This window comes from Triturus cristatus, chromosome 5_2, assembly GCF_964204655.1.
Source record: "Triturus cristatus chromosome 5_2, aTriCri1.1, whole genome shotgun sequence".
In the NCBI taxonomy this organism is placed as follows: Eukaryota; Metazoa; Chordata; class Amphibia; order Caudata; family Salamandridae; genus Triturus; species Triturus cristatus.
Genome location: NC_140588.1, coordinates 354,788,810 through 354,811,268, shown reverse-complemented (window position 1 = coordinate 354,811,268; position 22,459 = coordinate 354,788,810).

Below are 22,459 nucleotides of genomic sequence, written 5' to 3'. Positions count from 1 at the left end.
TCGGGCGGTCACTCCTAATTTCCCGGATGAGCCGGACGTCGTGGCGCCTTTGCACACCCTGCTCCAGGCGACCGCCCCGACACACGTGGTCTCTATGCTGTATAAACACGTTCAGGTGGCGCCTTCTCCCCCCCCCGCTTAGGGCTCGGGCAGACTGGGACAGGGATCTGGGCGCACAGATGACAGACGACCAGTGGGAGGAAAGCTGCAGTCATACCAATGCTGTGACGGGCAATGCCCGCCTCCGCTTACTACATTTTAAGTATTTACACCGTCTTTACTTCACCCCGGCCAAATTGCATCGCTTCGGACTCCGGGATGACGATCGCTGCCTTCGGTGCCGTCAGCGGACTTCATACACCTGGCATGGACATGTCGGCCCGTGGCTGAGTATTGGATCGCGATCTTCGCGGCCCTGTCTGTCATGGTTGGGATGGACATGTCCCCGTGCCCAATGACTGCCCTTCTGGGCCGCTCCTGCCCCTCGTTGAAAGCGCACCGGAAATTTTTCGCGCTGGGACTATTACTGGCTAAGCGTCATGTGGCGTGCAGATGGGGACGGGGGCGAGCGCCCAAGTTCAAGACCTGGCTAGCCACAATGACGACCTGGCAGGAGCACCTACACAGTTATGCTGACCTCCTGCCACACCGATCCCGTCCCAAAGACCTATGGGCACCACTCACGACATATCTTCTGCGCTCTCAGGCCTCGTCTGACGGTGGGGGGGAGCCTGGGGAGGACCTGGAGGGAGAAGTGCTACCTACCCCGCGCAGGCCAGGGTCTCCCCCCACGGACGGTCCGGGCTGATGCATCACCTCGCCCCCGCTTGCACTCTCCCCTTGCACCACACTCCGCGCGCAGTCCCCCCCGCTCTACCCTGCCTTGTTGCACGCTTTTGGATGTGTCTGCGCGCACCGAGTCGGATGCTCGGGATGGATTACCGGAGGCCTTATTGCTTCCCCTGCCCCCCTAACCAATGAGATCATGTTTCTTCAATGACTCGTGCGCCATGGCGTTCTAGATGGGTACAAAATGCTCTGGCTCCCTGACTCGCTCACATTACCCCCCCCCCCCCCCAGCGCGACTGACCTGGCTATATGGGGCTGCGTTGTGCCACTTTGTGCGCCTATTCCATTCTCCAGTGCGCCTTGCTGGACTGCGGCCCTGCACCGCTCAGTCCCTTCCGCCACATGTTGTGTGGGGTGGACACACCCTGGGAGGGAATTGAAGTTTGATGTTTCTGTGGCTTTTAAGTTGCTTATTATAGATAAACGAAACCTCAACTACTCACTGCCGACTTTGCACCGTTTTGTCACAACATGTCCTTGCATTTCTGTGCAGTAACTGTTTTAACTTGCTGCCGGCCCTTCAGGGTTGTAGGCGTACAAGCTGTGTTAAATTATTGTTCATCGTCATGCAATGTTTACTACTCATTATACTGCAATACCGCTCCCGGCCTGTTCATTCAGGTTGTAGGTGACAAGCTGTGTAAGATCTGATCGCGCCCAATAAAGGTTTTTCAAAAAAAAAAAAAAAAAAAAATATTTATATATATATAGCTTTATGACAGCCTCATGTAAACCTACAGCAGTTATTATAGCAGTTTGGATTGTATCTTTTGTGATATTGCCAATTAGCCTTTATTTGCTCGTCATCTTTACAAGCACGTTATGAGTTTGATTCCCAGAAAAGTCATCCTAGCCTTCCATGTTCTGTTTTTAGTAAATTGAATATCATTACATTGGGTAATAGTAACACAAGGTTTTCTTTTGGAAAGGGTTGTATATATCGAGATATCTCATGCATTTACCTTTACTTTTCCCTCTATAGGCAGATTTATGGGACTTCCAATCGCCAAATACTGAGTGGCAGAGATACAAATGTGTACATGTGAAATCTGTTCAAAGGTACATTTTTGGAGAGTGGCATAAATGTTAAGTAGAGGAAAGCTGTACACATTAGAACAACCAAGGCTGAAACCAATAGACAGTGGTGTTGGTTTAATTTTACTCCGCTATTAGCACTGACTGGTGGCTGCAAACATAGCAAATACACATGATTGACCACTGCACAATTTTGCACTAGTTCGTTGTAAAATTGCTGTTTTTTCATCCCTTTGTTTATGCTACTTATTGTGCAATCTACATAAACAGACCACATGCCTTTGCGTTCTAATTCTAGTTATCATAATTTTCACATAGTCCATTTATGCTCTTTTTTTCCTAAAAATAATGTGGTCTGGCGTGCACTGCTAGTATTGTATCAAATATTGACATTTGAGTATCATGGCCGACACTGGCTGCTCGGTCAAAATAACCGAATGATAGCTGTGGCAGTCTGTGCATTGGCAGAGGTTGGGTTAGAGCTTATCTTGTTAAAATAAGAGTTGGCCTCAAGGATGAATTCGTATTCTGTGTCGGTGTATTGTGTAATGTGTCCATCTCTTTTTCGTTCATCTCAAGAGGTGCCCAGTTTAGTTAAATTGACTTTGGAAAATTGGCCGCCATTTTGTCCAAGTGACCGCTTAGAGGCTGTTACAGAAATCCACGGAAGAATAACTAGCCACTTAGATAGACACTATTGGTTTTATCCTTTTTGTCGAAGATTTAGAAATAGATGTTGACTGTACGTTCACTTCAGTCGTGTTCGCGCTAAACTATTTTGCTGTGCCCCTACACAACCCTGCAAGTAAACAGTCCACAGAATGTGTGTACCTTAGCCGGCTTTCACACCAAGTTGCCACCCTAAACAACGCGTGTGAAATGTTTGCCTTGGAGTTTTGACCCTGCGCCCCGGTCCTTTCAGTCATGGTGCAAAAAGCACTATAAACGCTACGCTTTCTCTCTGAATAACCCAGGGCACAAAGACAGATCATAAACCTCGAGCAGCAGACGCACCCCACGGCCTGCTCGCCATGAGGGAAGCCATCACAGGGCATTGTCCGGCAGGACAACACAGACCCATCTCCTGCTGGACCCCGGGCATGAAAGGAGTGCGCTTGTCCAGCCGGACCGTGCGGCCTCCTTTATGGACTGCGAGCTTGAATTGACCAACCTGGGCCTTTGTGCTGCTATGAAGCCGTGCCAGAAGCTGCTGGACCCGAAGACAGATGTCCTTTGTGCCTCGGCAGATGCATCTTTGCTTTGTCCGCTTCTTTTGCGGCCTATATTTTATTTTTATCGCCTGAGAGAGGGTGGTATCTTCCAGCCTCGGCCCCTGCACCCTCCAGTAGAGCGGCTCAGACATCTGCCGGAGCGGTGAGGAGGGCGTGCGCGGACTGGTTTATAGTTCGGGCCTTAGAATGGAGGCGACATGTAGGAGCAGGGCTGCCACTGCCAGCCTTCGCCCCACTGACTGTTCGTGCTTTCATTAAGGTGCCGAAAAGGTCTGCAGCTTGAACAGCGGGCAGTAATATTTAGGGCGGGCTCGCCCCGAGCTATGGGCGGAAGGGACGTCGCTTAAACAAGCAGGGTCAGCCCCGCATAATGTACTGTTTCTTCTGTTAACAATTGAGCCTACATGCGCCTCTTCCAACATCTGCGCCTGGTTTACTCAGACGCTATAAACCCAGCGTTGTTAAGGTCTTTAAACCCATTGGTGATCCTGACAATCTAAGGTAACAAACCAGATGTTGTTCTTTGCTTTGTGCGGTGCTCCAGAAACTGGCAAATGGGAAAGTGAAATATAAGCCGTACTATCAAAAAACATCTTAGCTCTTTCATAGTAGATGCTGTAAATTACAATGGTGCTCATTATATTGACGTTGGTAGGATGAAAGGCTGAGTACACCCTACCGGGAATTAATTGTGTGGCTTGTAGGTTACACCTAGTATTGTACTTTAATATGAATCTTTAAATAAGGGTACCCTTTGAAGCATTTCCATTCAAACTAACATTGGCTGGTTATTTTACTTTTGAGATAATAATTGACACACATTTGCTACCATTGCCACTTTACGAACCCCTTTGCTTTCCCCGGTGTATTCTAAAGTAATGTGTACATTTCTTTTTGTGTCTACAAGACCAGTGTCAAGTGCATCACTATGAGAGGCCATGGCTGTTTCTGAGAAAGGTGAGCTAATGACCGTGGCCGTTTAAGAGTTTTTATTCTGTTCGTAGAATGGATAATTTTTCAAACGTTTTCAAAATATTTCCAACCTCCTAAACCCTACATCTTGCATAGCGTGAGCCAATGAAAGTCATTTTGGCCCTGCAGTGGAACAACAGGAGCAGTATAGTGTCACTCCTGACTGCATGAATCAAAATCCAATTAGATGTTCCTTACTGTCAATGGTTTACGCCACCAATGACACTGGATGGATCGGAACTACGGGATGTATTCACGCATGCTCCTCACAACCAAGCATATCCCAACCCAACAGCTTAATGCTGTGAATTATACAAACACCACTAAATTCCTTATTTAGAAACCAGTACACAAAGATGGTAAGTGCCCCCATGCGTGGCTACACCTATCCTTACATTTCTTCACAACATCTACTTTCACATGATTCAAAAGTTGGTCGCACTCTGATCGTCACACCAGCAAGTTGCCCCAAGGAACTGTGGTAGATGTAGTAGCGACAGCGAGTACGCCTATGCCACAATGTATGTAGAAAAGTATGTGTTGCATTAGCCATCCCTGGACACGTGTTTCGAGGTAGTTGCCTCTCGTCAGCAGGGAGCAGGTCAGTGTAAAGGGGTGCCGCGTGGACTGCCAAAATGTAATTAAAACAGGTGAAGTACCTCTCATGGCCCGCAGGTGCAGGTCCAAGGCTCGTCAGCCCGTTGGCTCAAGGGAGCCGTAATAAATGATTCAAAAGTTGGTCGCACTCTGCTCGTCACACCAGCAAGTTGCCCCAAGGAACTGTGGTAGATGTAGTAGCGACGGCGAGTACGCCTATGCCACAATATATGTAGAAAAGTATGTGTTGCATTAGCCATCCCTGGACACGTGTTTCGAGGTAGTTGCCTCTCGTCAGCAGGGAGCAGGTCAGTGTAAAGGGGTGCCGCGTGGACTGCCAAAATGTAATTAAAACAGGTGAAGTACCTCTCATGGCGCGCAGGTGCAGGTCCAAGGCTCGTAAGCCCGTTGGCTCAAGGGAGCCGTAATAAATGATTGAAAAGTTGGTCGCACTCTGCTCGTCACACCAGCAAGTTGCCCAAGGAACTGTGGTAGATGTAGTAGCGACGGCAACACATATTTTTTTCTACATACATCGTGGCATAGGCGTACTCGCCGTCGCCACTACATCTACCACAGTTCCTTGGGGCAACTTGCTGGTGTGACGAGCAGAGTGCGACCAACTTTTGAATCATTTATTACGGCTCCCTTGAGCCAACGGGCTGACGAGCCTTGGACCTGCACCTGCGCGCCTTAAGAGGTACTTCACCTGTTTTAATTACATTTTGGCAGTCCACGCGGCACCCCTTTACACTGACCTGCTCCCTGCTGACGAGAGGCAACTACCTCGAAACACGTGTCCAGGGATGGCTAATGCAACACATATTTTTCTACATACATCGTGGCATAGGCGTACTCGCCGTCGCCACTACATCTACCACAGTTCCTTGGGGCAACTTGCTGGTGTGAAGAGCAGAGTGCGACCAACTTTTGAATCATTTATTACGGCTCCCTTGAGCCAACGGGCTGACGAGCCTTGGACCTGCACCTGCGCGCCATGAGAGGTACTTCACCTGTTTCAATGACATTTTGGCAGTCCACGCGGCACCCCTTTACACTGACCTGCTCCCTGCTGACGAGAGGCAACTACCTCGAAACATGTGTCCAGGGATGGCTAATGCAACACATATTTTTCTACATACATCGTGGCATAGGCGTACTCGCCGTCGCCACTACATCTACCACAGTTTCTTGGGGCAACTTGCTGGTGTGACGAGCAGAGTGCGACCAACTTTTGAATCATTTATTACGGCTCCCTTGAGCCAATGGGCTGACGAGCCTTGGACCTGCACCTGCGCGCCATGAGAGGTACTTCACCTGTTTTAATTACATTTTGGCAGTCCATGCGGCACTCCTTTACACTGACCTGCTCCCTGCTGACGAGAGGAAACTACCTCGAAACACGTGTCCAGGGATGGCTAATGCAACACATATTTTTCTACATACATCGTGGCATAGGCGTACTCGCCGTCGCCACTACATCTACCACAGTTCCTTGGGGCAACTTGCTGGTGTGACGAGCAGAGTGCGACCAACTTTTGAATCATTTATTACGGCTCCCTTGAGCCAACGGGCTGACGAGCCTTGGACCTGCACCTGCGCGCCATGAGAGGTACTTCACCTGTTTTAATTACATTTTGGCAGTCCACGCGGCACCCCTTTACACTGACCTGCTCCCTGCTGACGAGAGGCAACTACCTCGAAACACGTGTCCAGGGATAGCTAATGCAACACATATTTTTCGACATACATCGTGGCATAGGCGTACTCGCCGTCGCCACTACATCTACCACAGTTCCTTGGGGCAACTTGCTGGTGTGACGAGCAGAGTGCGACCAACTTTTGAATCATTTATTACGGCTCCCTTGAGCCAACGGGCTGACGAGCATTGGACCTGCACCTGCGCGCCATGAGAGGTACTTCACCTGTTTTAATTACATTTTGGCAGTCCACGCGGCACCCCTTTACACTGACCTGCTCCCTGCTGACGAGAGGCAACTACCTCGAAACACGTGTCCAGGGATGGCTAATGCAACACATATTTTTCTACATACATCGTGGCATAGGCGTACTCGCCGTCGCCACTACATCTACCACAGTTCCTTGGGGCAACTTGCTGGTGTGACGAGCAGAGTGCGACCAACTTTTGAATCATTTATTACGGCTCCCTTGAGCCAACGGGCTGACGAGCCTTGGACCTGCACCTGCGCGCCATGAGAGGTACTTCACCTGTTTTAATTACATTTTGGCAGTCCACCCGGCACCCCTTTACACTGACCTGCTCCCTGCTGACGAGAGGCAACTACCTCGAAACACGTGTCCAGGGATGGCTAATGCAACCCATATTTTTCTACATACATCGTGGCATAGGCGTACTCGCCGTGGCCACTACATCTACCACAGTTCCTTCGGGCAACTTGCTGGTGTGACGAGCAGAGTGCGACCAACTTTTGAATCATTTATTACGGCTCCCTTGAGCCAACGGGCTGACGAGCCTTGGACCTGCGCGCCATGAGAGGTACTTCACTTGTGTTAATTACATTTTGGCAGTCCACGCGGCACCCCTTTACACTGACCTGCTCCCTGCTGACGAGAGGCAACTACCTCGAAACACGTGTCCAGGGATTGCTAATGCAACACATATTTTTCTACATACATCGTGGCATAGGCGTACTCGCCGTCGGCACTACATCTACCACAGTTCCTTGGGGCAACTTGCTGGTGTGACGAGCAGAGTGCGACCAACTTTTGAATCATTTATTACGGCTCCCTTGAGCCAACGGGCTGACGAGCCTTGGACCTGCACCTGCGCGCCATGAGAGGTACTTCACCTGTTTTAATTACATTTTGGCAGTCCACGCGGCACCCCTTTACACTGACCTGCTCCCTGCTGACGAGAGGCAACTACCTCGAAACACGTGTCCAGGGATGGCTAATGCAACACATATTTTTCTACATACATCGTGGCATAGGCGTACTCGCCGTCGCCACTACATCTACCACAGTTCCTTGGGGCAACTTGCTGGTGTGACGAGCAGAGTGCGACCAACTTTTGAATCATCTACTTTCACATACTACAAAACTCACAGAAAACCTCTACTCTTGCTCCAATCCTCATACATTGCGCCCAACATTTTCCAGTTGGCCTAACTACAAACAACAACATTTCCACAGTTCACCCAGAGAGCACCGAGGAACCTGATGAAAGACAAAACTCTCCAATGACCTCCTGGTCCTATGAAGAGCTATATTACCTACTGGCGGTCGCCAGTAGGTAGTTATAGTTAGGACCTATTTTCCATAGGAAATTCGCAACATTCTATTCCCAATAACTTTGGCGCAGGTTGACGAATCTTGGCGAAATTTTCAAAACATATGGCCTGCTCCTATCCTGAAAGTTTCGTGGTGATTCGGCAAGCGGGGGCTGAGAAAAAGGGGGGGGTCCCAAAACGTATTTTCCCCATGCAATTTTCCATAGGAAACTTTAGACACGGCTACAGCCCGAACTGCTGAACGGAATTATGCCAAATTTGGCAAAGAGGTAGTTCTTGGTTCAGAAAGAACCCTTTTTTTATAATGGTGTAAATCCGTTCAGTAGTTGCTGAGAAAATCAAAATTTAAAAAGTTTCGATATCTATGGCCGCGCTGGATCCGCGCACCCTCCCGATCACGAGCTTTATGCTAATTGGCTGTCAACACTCCAAACCAGGAAGTGTTAGCAGCCATCTTGTGCCTCGGTAAAAACACCCTGACCTCGCGCGTGTCCCGTTTGTGCGGGAGCCGGCCATATTGGCATCCTTAGACGCCACCATGGCGTTTGACACGCTCGAGTGGCCATACATCTGGGCTATGCTGGCGAAGTTTGGATTTGGCCCGGGGTTCATCAGCTGGGTCAAATTGTTGTATTCGGGCCCATTGGCGCAGGTGGTGGTGAATGGAAGAGTATCGGTCCCATTCGAGCTGGGACGGGGCACGCGACAGGGCTGTCCCTTGTCGCCGCTCCTGTTCGCGCTGGCCTTGGAACCCCTGGCGGAGTGGCTGCGGTGGCACCCTTCCATCCGTGGTCTCCGTTGGACCCCCGAGTATGAGGACCGCGTGTCCCTATACGCTGACGATATCCTTTTGTACCTAGCCTCCCCGCGTAAATCACTGATTGTCCTGGTTGATGTTTTGCGCTCATTCGGCCGCAACTCAGGCCTTGTCATCAACTGGGCTAAATCATGTGTGTATGTGCTTTCCGGGGAGGCTCCCGTCCTCCCGCGGGGCTGTCCGATCCAGATTGCCTCACAGGGGTTTCGGTACCTGGGGGTTTACATTACTCTAGACCCGGAGGCCCGCTACGAGCGGAATTTGCTTCCCCCCCTCCAGCGCTTGAAGGAGGACGTCGCGCGCTGGCGGCGCCTGCCGCTTTCGCCGCTCGGCCGGGCGGCATTGTTTAAGATGATGTCGTTGCCACGCTTCCTGTACGCTCTCCAGAATACTATGGATTTAGTCCCGGCGCGCTACTTCCGTGAGGTGGAGAGTCTACAGCGCCGCCTGTTCTGGGACGGGAGGCCGCGTATTGCCCTGCGAAGTTGACGCTCCCATGGTACGACGGGGGGATTGCCCTCCCGGATATTAAACGGTATTACTGGGCCTCCCAGCTAGCTGCAATTAATCATGGCCTTTACGGGCCCGCCTTAAACCCGGCATTTGAAATGGACAAGATGCTCTTGCCTGGTGGTGACTATAATCGAGCGCTCTACTCTGGCGCGCCCGGACCCCGCCTGACGGGACCTACGCGTGTCATGGTACGAGTATGGCACACGGCTAACGCAGCTATGGGGTGGAAGGACCGTTTGACCCGGGCATCACCGTTGTACGCGTCTGAGAGATTGGGCTCCCTGTGGACCTCGAAGGGCTTCGAGAAGTGGGACACGATCGGCATCAGTAAAGTGGGGGACCTCTGGACGAGGGGGGGATTTAAAACATTCGAGACGCTGCAGACGGAGTTTCAGCTGCAGGGCAGTGAATACTTTCGGTACTTGCAGCTTCGTCACGCGCTGGGCTCAGTCTTCCCAGACGTCGCCTCCATCCCGGAGTCTTCCCCCCTGGAGGATAGAGTGCTGGATGGCCACGTTCCGGACAGCACGATCTCCCTTATTTACAAAAAATTGATTAATGATCGCTCGGGCTTGCTGACTGGCCTCCGCGAGGCTTGGGTTGCCGACGGGCTGGAGTTGGACGACGAAGACTGGATTTCCGCGGTGGCCTCTCCGAAGGAGGTGGCCATACCGGCTCGCCTTCGCTTCGTCCAGCTTAAGATACTCCATCGGGTTTACATGACGGGGCCAAGGCTTCTGCGTATGGGCTATGCTGAGGATGGGTTGTGTAAGCGTAGGTGTGGTGCTTTGGCGACTTTTTTGCATATTTTGTGGGAATGCCCGAAGGTGGAGCGATTCTGGCATGGTGTGCATGAGGTCCTGCGAGTGGTTACGCATGTCGCGCTGCTGCCTGAAGCGAGGAGATGCCTGCTGAATGTGTGGGAACCAACTGACTACTCGGTTCCGCAGACGCGATGGGTGACTCTGGGATATATGATAGCTAAGCGTGACATTGCTCAACTGTGGGGATCCCAGAGGCCCCCGGCGGTGTCGGCCTGGAAAGAACACATGGATTGGTGCATGTTCCGAGAAAAGGTGGTGTATGTGGCGAGGGGTAAGCCTGGGGCATGGGTGAAAGTATGGGGCCCCTGGAACGCCTACCGCGGGGGTATCTGCGCGCCACCACTGCTGCCTGCGGCCTCACCAGCCCCGTCCCCTTAGTTGACTCCTTTCCCTAGCCCCGAGCACGGAGTTCCCCCAGTCCTCGATCTGTTCCCCTTCCCCTCTTTAGACTCCTGTGGATGGCTGGGGTCCCCCATTCGGGGAGCACGTGCTGTTACTTTCGATTGCGGGTTGCCTTGCGGGTGTGGTTTTTGTGTTGTTTGTATAAAATGAAACCGTATTGTGGGGTCAGAGTGATGTGGTCCACGACGCTGATACCTCCTGATTTTGCTTCTCTGTAACGCCAAGTGTTTTTGTACGTATGTCATATGCTCCTGTCATTCTAGCGGCCGGCCGGAAGGTTGTAGGCCCATACTTGTATATTCTTGAGATTGCAATAAACGGTTTCAAAAAAAAAAAAAAAAAAAAAAAAAAAAAACACCCTGACCCCCTAGGCCTGCTTAGGGGGTCCCACAACGACCTCCAGGCCCCCCCCCCAATTTTTTTTTTTTAAATCGTCAAAATCCGCATTGGGTGCGCGGATCCGGCCACGAAAAAAAAACGAAGCGCGGGCTTCCGCGCTTCGTTAATGATTAGCCCCCGGGTGGGCCAAATCCCGGGGGCAATCTTTGTATTGTAATGGGGGGCCCAAAGGGGCCCCCCCAGCCCCGGGGACCGCCACCCCCTGGGGCTTTTTAAACATATGTGCGGGGGGGCTTACAGTCCCCCAGCCCCGGGGACCGCCACCCCCAGGGCTTATTAGCTACATGAAAGAGGTGGGGGGGCTCAAAGGCCCCCCCAAGCCCTGGGGACCGCCACCCCCTGGGGCTTATCTAAAGCCCCGGGGACCGCAACCCTCCGGGGCTTGTTTTTCTTTTAAAAAAAAAAAAAACCTGGGGGGGGGGGGGGGCTCGACCCACTCGACCCGAGGAGTGCCACCTCCCCGGGCTCTAAATATTAAAATTATGGGGTCTGTGACAGACCCCCAAGCCCCGGGGACAACCACCCCCGGGGCTTTGAAAAAGGTGGTAGGGGGACCACGTGGCCCCCCTCCTGGAGCCCTGTCATGGCCGTGGGGACCACCACCCCCCAGGGCCGGCTCCTGCAGTGTCCCGGGGTGCCCACCCCCGGGACACTGTAGTTTGCTATGGTATTTGGAAGAGAGAGCAAGAAACCTGCTCTCTCTTCCAAATACCAAAGATGATTGCTTTTCCACACAGGGAGCTGCATCTTAGCAGCTCCCCGTGTGGAAAAGCAATGCCGGCTCCCGCAGGAGGCGGGGAGCCGGCGGGACCGTGGGGTGATTAGGGATCCCCCCATGGTCCCCAACGGAGAGGGCCAGCCCCGGGGGATGGTGTCCCCGGGGCTATTAGTGGCCCGGGAGGGGGACCATGCGGTCCCCCTCCCCAATTATAAATAAATTAATTAAAAAGAAAAGCCAGCCCCGGGGGATGGGGTCCCCGGGGCCATAAATGGCCAGAGGAGAGGGCCACGCAGCCCCCTCCAATTAAATTAAATTTTAAAAAAGGCCATGCCCCGGGGGATGGGATCCCCGGGGTCGATTATGGCCTCTGGAGGGGGGCCACGCAGCCCCCTTCCAAATAAAAAAAAAACAAAAGGGGGTCAGGCCCTGGGGGATGGGGTCCCCAGGGCCAATAAATTAGTAAAAGAATGGGGGCCACACAGCCCCCTTCTTAAAAAAAAAGTTAAAAAAACACCTGCATCGTGCGGAGGCCCCGCCCCCTCCCTGCAGCACTTTGCAAACGCGCCCCCTGGCGCGTTTGGAGATGGGGAAGTAATATCTCTTGAATACTGGGGGTCCCTGGGGGCCAACTAGCCCACCAGGAACCTCCAGTATGCGCCAGGGAGCTGCGTTGCTGAGAGGTGTTCTGAGGCCACGCCACTTTTGACACCTTTCTGCAACGCAGCTCTGTGGCGCTTAATGGAGGTACCTGGTGGGCTAGTTGCACCCCAGGGACCCTCGAGATTCAAGGGAAGTTAATCCCCCAACTTAAAACGCGCCACGGGGCGCGTTTGCACAGTGGTGAAGGGAGGGAGCGGGTCCTTGAGGTGACATGTGGGCAAACACGCCCTGTGGCGTGTTTTAAGTTGGGGAATTAATTCCTCTTCAATCCTGAGGGTCCCTGGGGGCCAAGTATTCCACCAGGTACCTCCAGTAAGCACCACGGAGCTGCGTTGCAGAGTGTTGTAAAAAGGAGCGTGGCCTCTGAACACCTCTCTGCAACGCAGCTCTCTGGCGCATACTGGAGGTACCTGGTGGGCTTGTTGGCCCCCAGGGACCCTCAGGATTGAAGAGGAATTAATTCCCCATCTTAAAACGCGCCACAGAGCATGTTTGCAGACATGTTACCTCAGACCCCGCCCCCTTCCTTCACCATTGTCCAAACGCGCCCCCTGGCGAGTTGTAAGTTGGGGAATTAATTCATCTTCAATACTGGTGGGCTATTTGGACCCAAGGGACACTCAGGATTCAAGGGGACTTTATCCCCCAAATTAAAACAGCCACAGGGTGTGTTTGCACACAAGTCACCTCAGGCCCCCCCTCCCTTCACCAGTGTGCAAACGCGCCCTGTGGCGCCTTTTGAGAGGTAGTTTTAATCCCCCTGCCCTATTATGTACTAGGGGCTTACAGAGGAGGCCATGGCAATCACAGGGGTACCCCAACGCATAGTGTTCCCTAGTGTATGTAGGTGTTTTCACCGTAGTCTAAGTGCCTTTTAAAATAGCACTGGCTCTAGGACTGGTTAGTCAGAGTCAGTTACCACCAGTACCCATCTGAAAAAGTTGAGGGTACAGGATGATTTTGCAACAAGGCCTCTTTCTGCTCCTCTGTTGGTTCTTTCTGCACAGCTTGCTTCTTCCTGCAATTTTCTTCTTCTTTGTGGACTTCTGTTGTCTCTTTCTGCATTTCTTTTGCTTCTTTCGGTGTGTTTTTTCTTCTTTCTTCACATGACCTACCTCTGTAGGCATAGTTAGAAACTAGCATTTAAAAAACCTTTGATATTCACGGAAAAAAACATAGGTTTCAGGCAAGTTATAGTAAGAAATTAGCATTTAAAAAACCTTTGAAATTCACTGAAAAAACCATAGGTTTCAGGCACGTTATAGTTAGAAATTAGCATTTAAAAAACCTTAGCAATTCACTGAAAAAACCATAGGTTTTAGGGAAAGTTATAGTTAATTGGACATTTCACTCGTACAAAACCATAGAAATTCCCCCTTTATAGTTAGTTCAGCTAACTATAACTTGCGCCCTCGCAATGCACTGCTGATGACGCCACATATTACATCACTCATGACATGGTCAGTGACATCACTGATGACATCACTGATGACATCTCAAATGACATCACTGATGACATCACTGATGACATCATTCATGTGATAAATTGATGCATCTTCTCACACCCTAATATAACCTTTGATACACCCACTCTAAATTACAGACTGCCATTCTCAAAACCATAGACACTCCAACACCAATAACTACATACCCACTCACTGATTCTTAGGTTTACACACACATCCACTCACTCACCCATACAGTCACTCATACTTATGGTCACTCAGTACAGGACTATCATATGCACTCATACACCTATATAGAAACTCACACACTGCCACTCATCCATAGAGGTACTCACATACCTGGTCAGTCATGCCAATAATTAATCACACTGCCATTTATTCACCTATACAGTTATTGCAACTACAATTGCAGTCATAAACCACTGGTACTGTCATTGCCACGTGCAATTAGGAGGGCGGCATCCCTTTATGCCCCCTCCTAATTGCGATTCAGAATGAGTTGTAGTATCTCTTTTGTCAGCTAAAAAGACTTTTCAGTTTGCAAAAGTGGAAAAACACTATTTTGTGGGTGCAAACCCTGTAGTTTTGTGAATCGCAGTGTTTGGTACCACAAAAAAGCGCCATGCATCTAGACCCTAGTGAGTTCTAGGATCTCATCCCTGTTGTTGAATTCACCATGCACAACATATGCCCACCACATTTTTCCAAACATTCTCTGAGTAATAACACTTGCTCTGCACACCGCAGGAAAGATGGAAACTTTACTTAAAAACTCGTGGAGGCTATGAGGCTATGAAGCTGCCCGGATAACACATTACTTCTGTGCAGCTTTGGTCCAATGTGGCAAGGTGTGCCCTAGCTTTTGCCCAACCATCTAAGACAGAAGCAGAAGGACGTAATTGCCCAAGTAAGATACAAGCAGAAAAGACACGAGGGACCCGGAAATTCAAAATCTAAACAAGGCATAAGTGATAATCATAAAGTGACAAAGCCTTGTGACCATATGCAGATTGAGAGCATATTTTATTAAACATATCCCAAACCAATTTGTAATATGTATAAGTACATCTATATTATTTTAAATCGTCTCCTGCAAAAGTAAGTGAACTACTTGTACAGTGCATTATTGCCCATACCGTGAAGAGGAGAAAGGGAAGAATAAGCTGATCAGAGAGCTAAGAAAACAAATGATGCTGGAGACTTCTGCAAAAGCAGAGTGACTGTCCTAATGGGCTTAGCAAGCAATATGAGAGCAGCGGGCCAACACAGGAAAGGTTCTCCACCAGTGCATACATGCCTAAAATTGGGAACCAAGAAAATAAACTTAAGAGCACTACATAATGTAGAATCCTGCATCACACGCACACAGACCCTCAGCCATAAAAGGGTGAGTGGACCATCTTTTCAGAGCATTCAAAATGGTTGCATTCAAGACAGGTAGCCATTTCTCATATGATCAAATGTATGCAATTTAGCCACAAGTATCACTGCCATGTTCCGGACACCTTGTAGTTACTTGATCATCCTATTTGGCCAACCCTAGCTAGCATACATTTGCAGATTGGCATAGCCCAGTATGGACAGGATGCCCTAAGTTACCACAACAGCCTGGAGTGCATGAGGCAAGAGAGGAACGATCTTTTCAATAGCTGCATTTAGTAAAGAAGGAGAAGAACGCTGCATTCATTTGCATACCCAGAGTCAAATCCTTGTGAAAGTAAACACCTAGACCTTTTGCTTTGTTGACTGGGGAGGGTGTCTGACCCATCTAAGTAGACCAATAGGCTGGTTCTCACATGCCATTCTGAGCAAAGACACGAAAAAACAACTATAATTCTTCAGAGGCGTGATCAATATGAAGGCTCAACTGAGGTTTGGAGCAACAATCAAAATAATCTAGCACCGAACCTCTAAAACAAACCAATATGGTCATCTTTCAAAGTATTCTCCAGTGGAGCAATCCATAATGTACTTGTAGTTTTTCAAGATATGGTTCAGAAACTGGAGTGCACAAGGTACGCACACTAATCGTTTCTCGTGTAGAATAGAGAGTAAATAGTTCCTAAAAGAAACAAAAATCTAAACATAAACTTTATTTGGTACAATTCCATTGTCTCAACTGTATGTGCAATTAAATATGATATACATTCAGAGTACTGTGATGACACCTCCCCTTTACATCTGTAATTGTTCTAGCCAGCTCTAAGTCCACATCATGCATATTCTAATAGCAAAGACAGATACTAATTCCCAATTCATCTGTGGATGACATAATTAATCAAATTTTACACAAGTTGAATTATGAACATATTTTATTAAAAGTAAATGATGCACAAATTAATCAGGGAAATTGTTGAATTGAAGTTTTCAATATATGATTAGACATGGTGTACATAAATGTCAATGGTAATGTAACAACCGTATGCATTGTATCGGTTCAGTATGCACCATAGCATCCCATTTATCATATCATAAATTTTAAATAGGAACAGTATATACTACCAACAATTTCCATGTTTAGCCAATATTATTATAAACAGATAGAGGTGTGATCATAGCTATTGTTTCATTTCATGACAGACATTAAAAACCACATTCGTAATTCGTGTGGAGTGATAAGTACTTAAAGTAGATTTGAGCTGTTTGAGATATCCATAGTGAAACCAGTATTGTTAGTGACCCAATTAGGGAGTTTGTAGACTATTGCAAATCTACACCACACATGTATTAGGCACCATGCACAGTAGTAATTTGCCACACAGTATCATCATTATAGACAATTGATTAAAGCAAAATGAGTATATTGCTACTCACTGGTGACCAGTCATATTAGTGTCTTTAAACTATAATGACATCATGATCCCATACATCATTGGACATCATCACACAAAACGTGTAGCCATAGCTGTGATCTGTACGTTCTTATTGTATAAAGTCTTGTCATGTTGGGCAGACCGGTCAGTGAGAGATGAGAGATGTTAACATTAAATCTCAATGATAAGGCTTAGGGGATGCAATAGATTATTATTGTACCCCAAGAGAAAGGATGGATTAATAAAACAATGAATCTTACAGTTAAATTTGACTCCAAGAGCAAGGGACTTACCCGTGTTCAGTCACAATGATATGGCTCAGGGGACGAAAGTCATTATTATTGTATCCCAAGAAGAATTTACTTCTAAAGAACCGTTTTATTTAGTTAGACCACCAAGGATGCAAGACTTACCAGTGTGCAGGCACAATTCCTTGTACAAGCACATTTTGATCCTGTTTTTTAACCCGTCATGTATCCATAATGCTGGATAAGTAGGAATGCCATGCAGAACAGGTATGTAACCCGACAACAGTAATATCAATGTTCCCTAGTCTGGGATAATAAATTTCAAATCATGGCGTATTGCTTATGGGCACCATGTTGTAGCAATATATGCCAAAGGGAAATGTTCCTTGTTGTATAGTTTAGCAACTATGAGATAGGTTGATTTTAAAAGAAAGACATATTTGTCTTAGAGTATTATCCCTTGAGCAGTGTGCACTCATGTTTGATGGGATTTAATGTAACCCAATGTAAAAAAATAACAATATTGTCAATCTTTTCGTTCAATTGGGGAGGAGATGTGGCCTAAATGCCAGACCGGCTGACTTTAAAAACTGGGGAACCAGGTTCGAGTCCCAGTGCCGGCTCAACATTTTGGGCGATTCACTTAATTTCTTTGTGCTGAAAAAAAAGAAATCTCACCATGTATAATGTAATCTGGTGCTCATGCAAAGTGCTCCAATGCCTTGGGTAGAGTTCACGCTATATACAATGACAATAAATAAATAAAAAGTAATTAATTCATTCTAAATGTGCGTAGCAGCTCGTATTGGCATGTATAGGTGCCATATTGGAATACATATATAGGCAACAAGATAGTGTGTCATAGTATATAAGACATCAAATATGAAGAACTAGTTTTGAATAAACTATCCTAATTATTATGAGTATTATTTAGTTGGGGGATGTGTTATTATATTCACCACTCAAGTGGGTTAATCTATTTGTACTAATTGACACATTGGGCTAGATTTGACTATTGTGAATAATTTTGTATTGTATTCCGTCATAAGTGAGCGTCCATTACCAAAGTCTTTTTTCCATTTGGTGCATTGATTCTGCCCATGAGAAGAGAGTGTGAAATGAAACGTATAACTGATGTTAAAGATAAAATTGTGTGTCCATAGTCAGAGAGTATGATTGAGAAACCTATATGAATCTCATTGGTTGACCAATATTACTATGTTTAACCATAAAGCCCACTGTGGTAATTAGAGGTATGTGTGTCATTTAGCCTTATTGTCTCACAGTATATTACAGAAACAGTGAAATTCATAGTCTGTGTTGTGCTCATTGTCATGAGATCTCAATCGACATATCCATTTCAATTCACTTCTTCTCAAGCACTTCCCTATCTCTCCCTCTTTTGTCCGGAAATACCCGTTCAATACCATGGAACCAAAATGTATTCTCCTTGTTATGTTCCATAGTGTTCAGTCGTTTGATATTTGGAGTCATTCTTTTTGAAGGTCTTAGCGTTTTCTTGTATTCATAGTTTGAGGGATCTAATGGTACTCCCATGTAGATCAAATTACAGTCATATCATATGATGTAAACCTTAAAGGGTTGGGTTACAGTTAATAAAATCAGAAATCTCATATTACTTTTGTGGGTTATATTTAAACTTCTGTTTCTTGTTTACTCCCTATTTGCACAGGTTGCAACCATTGCAAATATCAAAAGCATTTGGTTTGGTAAATAACCAATTGTCCAAACTCGGCTCCAATTACATAGTAGTGTGGTCATGTTAGCCATGGCTGTTTTGAAAATCATTCAATGACTTTAACTCATTAGCAATAGAGTATTTAAACAATAGCTATAATGTGGTGTAAGGGCCAGAGCTGCCTACTTTGGAACTGAGGAACCAGGTGCGAGTCTGGGCGTGGCTCAACATCCTGTGATTCTGGACAAATCACTTAATCTCCCCGTGCCTACCAAAAAAATGAATGTATCTTTGTGTAAGGTAACTGGTGCTCATGTAAAGCACTCCAAAACATTTGGAACGAGTTAGCGCTATATACAACTGCAAAAAAAAAAAAAAAAATGTTAGCAGGGGCTAGTTTACTTAGATTGCACCAGCCAGTACCCTTTTTGAGTCAGAATTCTAGATTCTACATACCATACGTAGTTCAATATCAAAAGATGAATAGATGCATTATATTGTGATACTTCCGACATCAGTCTATGACCAAATATAATTCAATAAAGCTTAAAGAAGGGCTGACGAAAAAGTAATTCAACCCAGCCAAAAAACACAAATTGCTCAAAGATTGCATCAGTTTTTCTGATGCACGCAACACATCATCTCTTCCAGAAAAAGCAGCCAGGATGACCTTTGCATAAAAACACAGACCCATGTCCGCTTCAGGGAAAAGTACGCAGGAATAATTTTCACTTTTTTTTTCGTTTTGAGGTTCCGCCCACTTCCACTGAGACAGGAAGACTGTTTACAGTCATGGACTCAGGCTCTATAATGATTCACACGTCTGTTTAAAAAGAGAAACAGGAAAAGAGCGCGAGGCATGAGGGCGTTGTGCGGCTGCGTGGGATGATGACATCATCACTGTGGCATGCTGTCCCGGGCCTGGAAGAATGCAGTGCTGGTTGCTGTGCAGTAAGTACGCTTGCTTTCCAGCTTTATGGGCAGAGTGCTAGAGTCTGAAGCTTACTGGCAAGACATTCTGGCAGGTCCTCTAGAAGACCACACTGACTCATTTGTTTTTGTGAAGGGTTTCTTTAAACACTGCACAGGACTAGGGAAGTACTGATCTGACTGTGTCTGCGGCACAGAGTAGGCCGCGTTAGTGACGTTGGCGAAAATGTTAACAGAAGCATTCTTTTCTTGGTAGCCGAGAAACCGGGGGATCATAATAATTACAGGAACATTTATAAATAAAACAGACAAGAAAAGACCAAGTAGAAGTCTTTAATGCTCGGCATGCTAGGGGCCTCATTACGAGGTCGGCCGAAAGATATTTTTGCGGATCTGGGGTTATCAGACCCAGAATTACCGGGTCCACTACCAGTGACAGGAGTGCCGTGGGTCCCAGTGTAAGCAATGGAGACGCCCACTGCTGTCTATTAGGTAATACAATATAGCATACATGAGGGGGGGGGGGGTCAATGGGCTCCTTATGCCTCTGGGCCCCAATGTGCCACTGCACCAGCTGTACCACTGGAAGCTACGCCCCTGTCTGGTAACACCAGATCTGAGTTCACCAGGTGCCACATAGGGTTGCCAGAATAAAATACCAACCATTTGTTGTTTTAAGAGACTGCAAAGTCCTGGACATGACATTGAATAGATTTGTCAACAGAAACGTATGCCTTAATGCTGCACAGCCAACTTAATTTAGTAACCACTCTTTCACAGGCATCATGTATGCAATCTAACCGGCTATCTCGTGGCTCCCAACAGCACTAATCACTAAAAGAACTCATGCCAATTTTTATCAGCATACCTTAGACAGAACACTTCTCATTCATGCAGCACAGCGCACTTCTGCTAAAGAGGACCTCATTCCAAGGTGCAGGACTAATGGGTAGTAATTACTGCACATGTTAATGATATCTCAGGGTTTGGTATTTACCGGGTCCGGTTACCTCTGATTCCATGTTCCATGTGTCAGAATGAGGCAGAATATGCGGTGTAAGCTCTTTTGCACTGATTACCACCTTGTGTATTTTTTCCTACTGTATCACCCAGAACATCTTGCCAGTTTTTTCCTGACTAAATATATCTGGAAAAATTTGCAGGTATACAATAATTGCCAAGTACAGTAATTGATGCACAACTCCGAATCCCGATTTATGCACAAACATCCATTCAGAGCATCGCTTCTTCCATGAATGATATACCACAAGCTAACATACACAGTAGATGGAACTCTTCTTTTTTGATAGACAATTTTTATGGATTTTAATACAAAAGCAGTCATATCGTTTGCAGTATTCATACTGTAAAAACAGCAGCTTATGACATTTGGGGTACAGCTTAGGCAGCAAATCCACAATGGAACCAGCAGAGGAAATGGACATATGTCATGTATTTACAGGTACAGTGGCTGACCCAGCCCAAAGTGGTCCACCAATTTACCCCTAATCTGGGAATTCTTGGAAGGACATCCCCAGGCCTCATATACCGGCCTCTCCTGCTGGGTGCACCAGTCCATTCCACAACACCATTCAGATAGCATTGGGGGCTCAGGAGCTCTCCAACCGGCAGCTATATCTCACTTGGCCATGATGGTAGCTGTACCCAAAAGTTCTCGAGCCTCCCTAGCCCTAAAATATGCCAAAGCAGCACCCGCAGTGAAAATTCCACCTCCCATTCCAGTACAGCTGACAGCTCCGCAACCACAGCAGTCCAGTACCATGTTACTATGGGGCAGGTCCAAGCCATGTGGTAGAAGTCTGCAGGAGTATGTTAACAATGAAAAAATGCAGACCTTGAAAGGAAACCAGCCTTTTGTATTCGGTTAGGAGTAAGATAATCACAATATAAGTAGTACGTATGCACTAAACAAAGTCTGGAGGAGATTGTGATGACCCGGGGTAGCATCACTGCATCGCACCAACAACCCTCTTCCTCCAGCTATCCGACCCATCCCTGCCAGCGATCTCAAAGATGTTTCAGCATAGCCTGGGCAGTAATAATCAGTGTGCAGTATATCTGTGAGACAGAACCTATTTCCCAATGCACCCATCAGAATCTTGTCTTTTAAGGGGGCAAAAAATCAGGGAGAAGCGTGTCATACAGAATGTGGGTACACAATGCATGTCGCAGTTGAAGATATTTGTGACATTGCATCAAGGATAGCGCATATGGGGATTGGAGTTCCTAGAAGGAGCACAGCTGTGTACGAGACGTCGCTCAGTTGCGAGACGCCAATGGTGTCCCAACGGGCGAAGCCCTCCAACGCAGCCATTTCACTCAACCATGTACCCTGCAATTGGGGAGTCTGTTAGGTAAGTTTGGTGTTCCACCCAGTGTGGTGTAGTGCAGCCCGTCACCCAAGAAAGATCGCCTGGGTCACCTCCAGCATGGCAGTGGAAACACTGGCACCGTATAACATGGCCATAACCCGGCTAAACCCCAGCGAAGTCAGTTCCACCCTAAATGCTGGATCGGACCATCCCCCACTGAACCAGTCATGTATCACCAGAAGTTGTGATGCGAGGTAGTGAAGATTTAGGTTGGCCATACCTAGACCTCCATCGTACGGAGGACGTTGAAAGTTCGCGAAGGCTAGGCGCGGCCCAGAGTTAATGCTGGTGAAAGGAGGTCGCCATCAAATCCGTCTTGTGAAACCAATAGCAGGGCATCACTTGTGGAAATTCTGAAAGAGGTATAAAAATCTTGGCAACACCATCATTTTATAGACGGCTATCCTGCCCATTACATTAGGCGGGAGGGATTGCCACTTTTAAAAATCCACATTAACTCACCAAGTCAGTGGGGTGAGGTTAAGGGACCAAGTCAACGAGGGATGCAGCGCCACATGTATACCGAGGGAGCAGAAGCAGAAGCTCAGCCTACGTACGGGTATGCTAGTCTGCCAGTCAACACATCTCTGCAATGGTGACAGCGGCACCAGTATCAA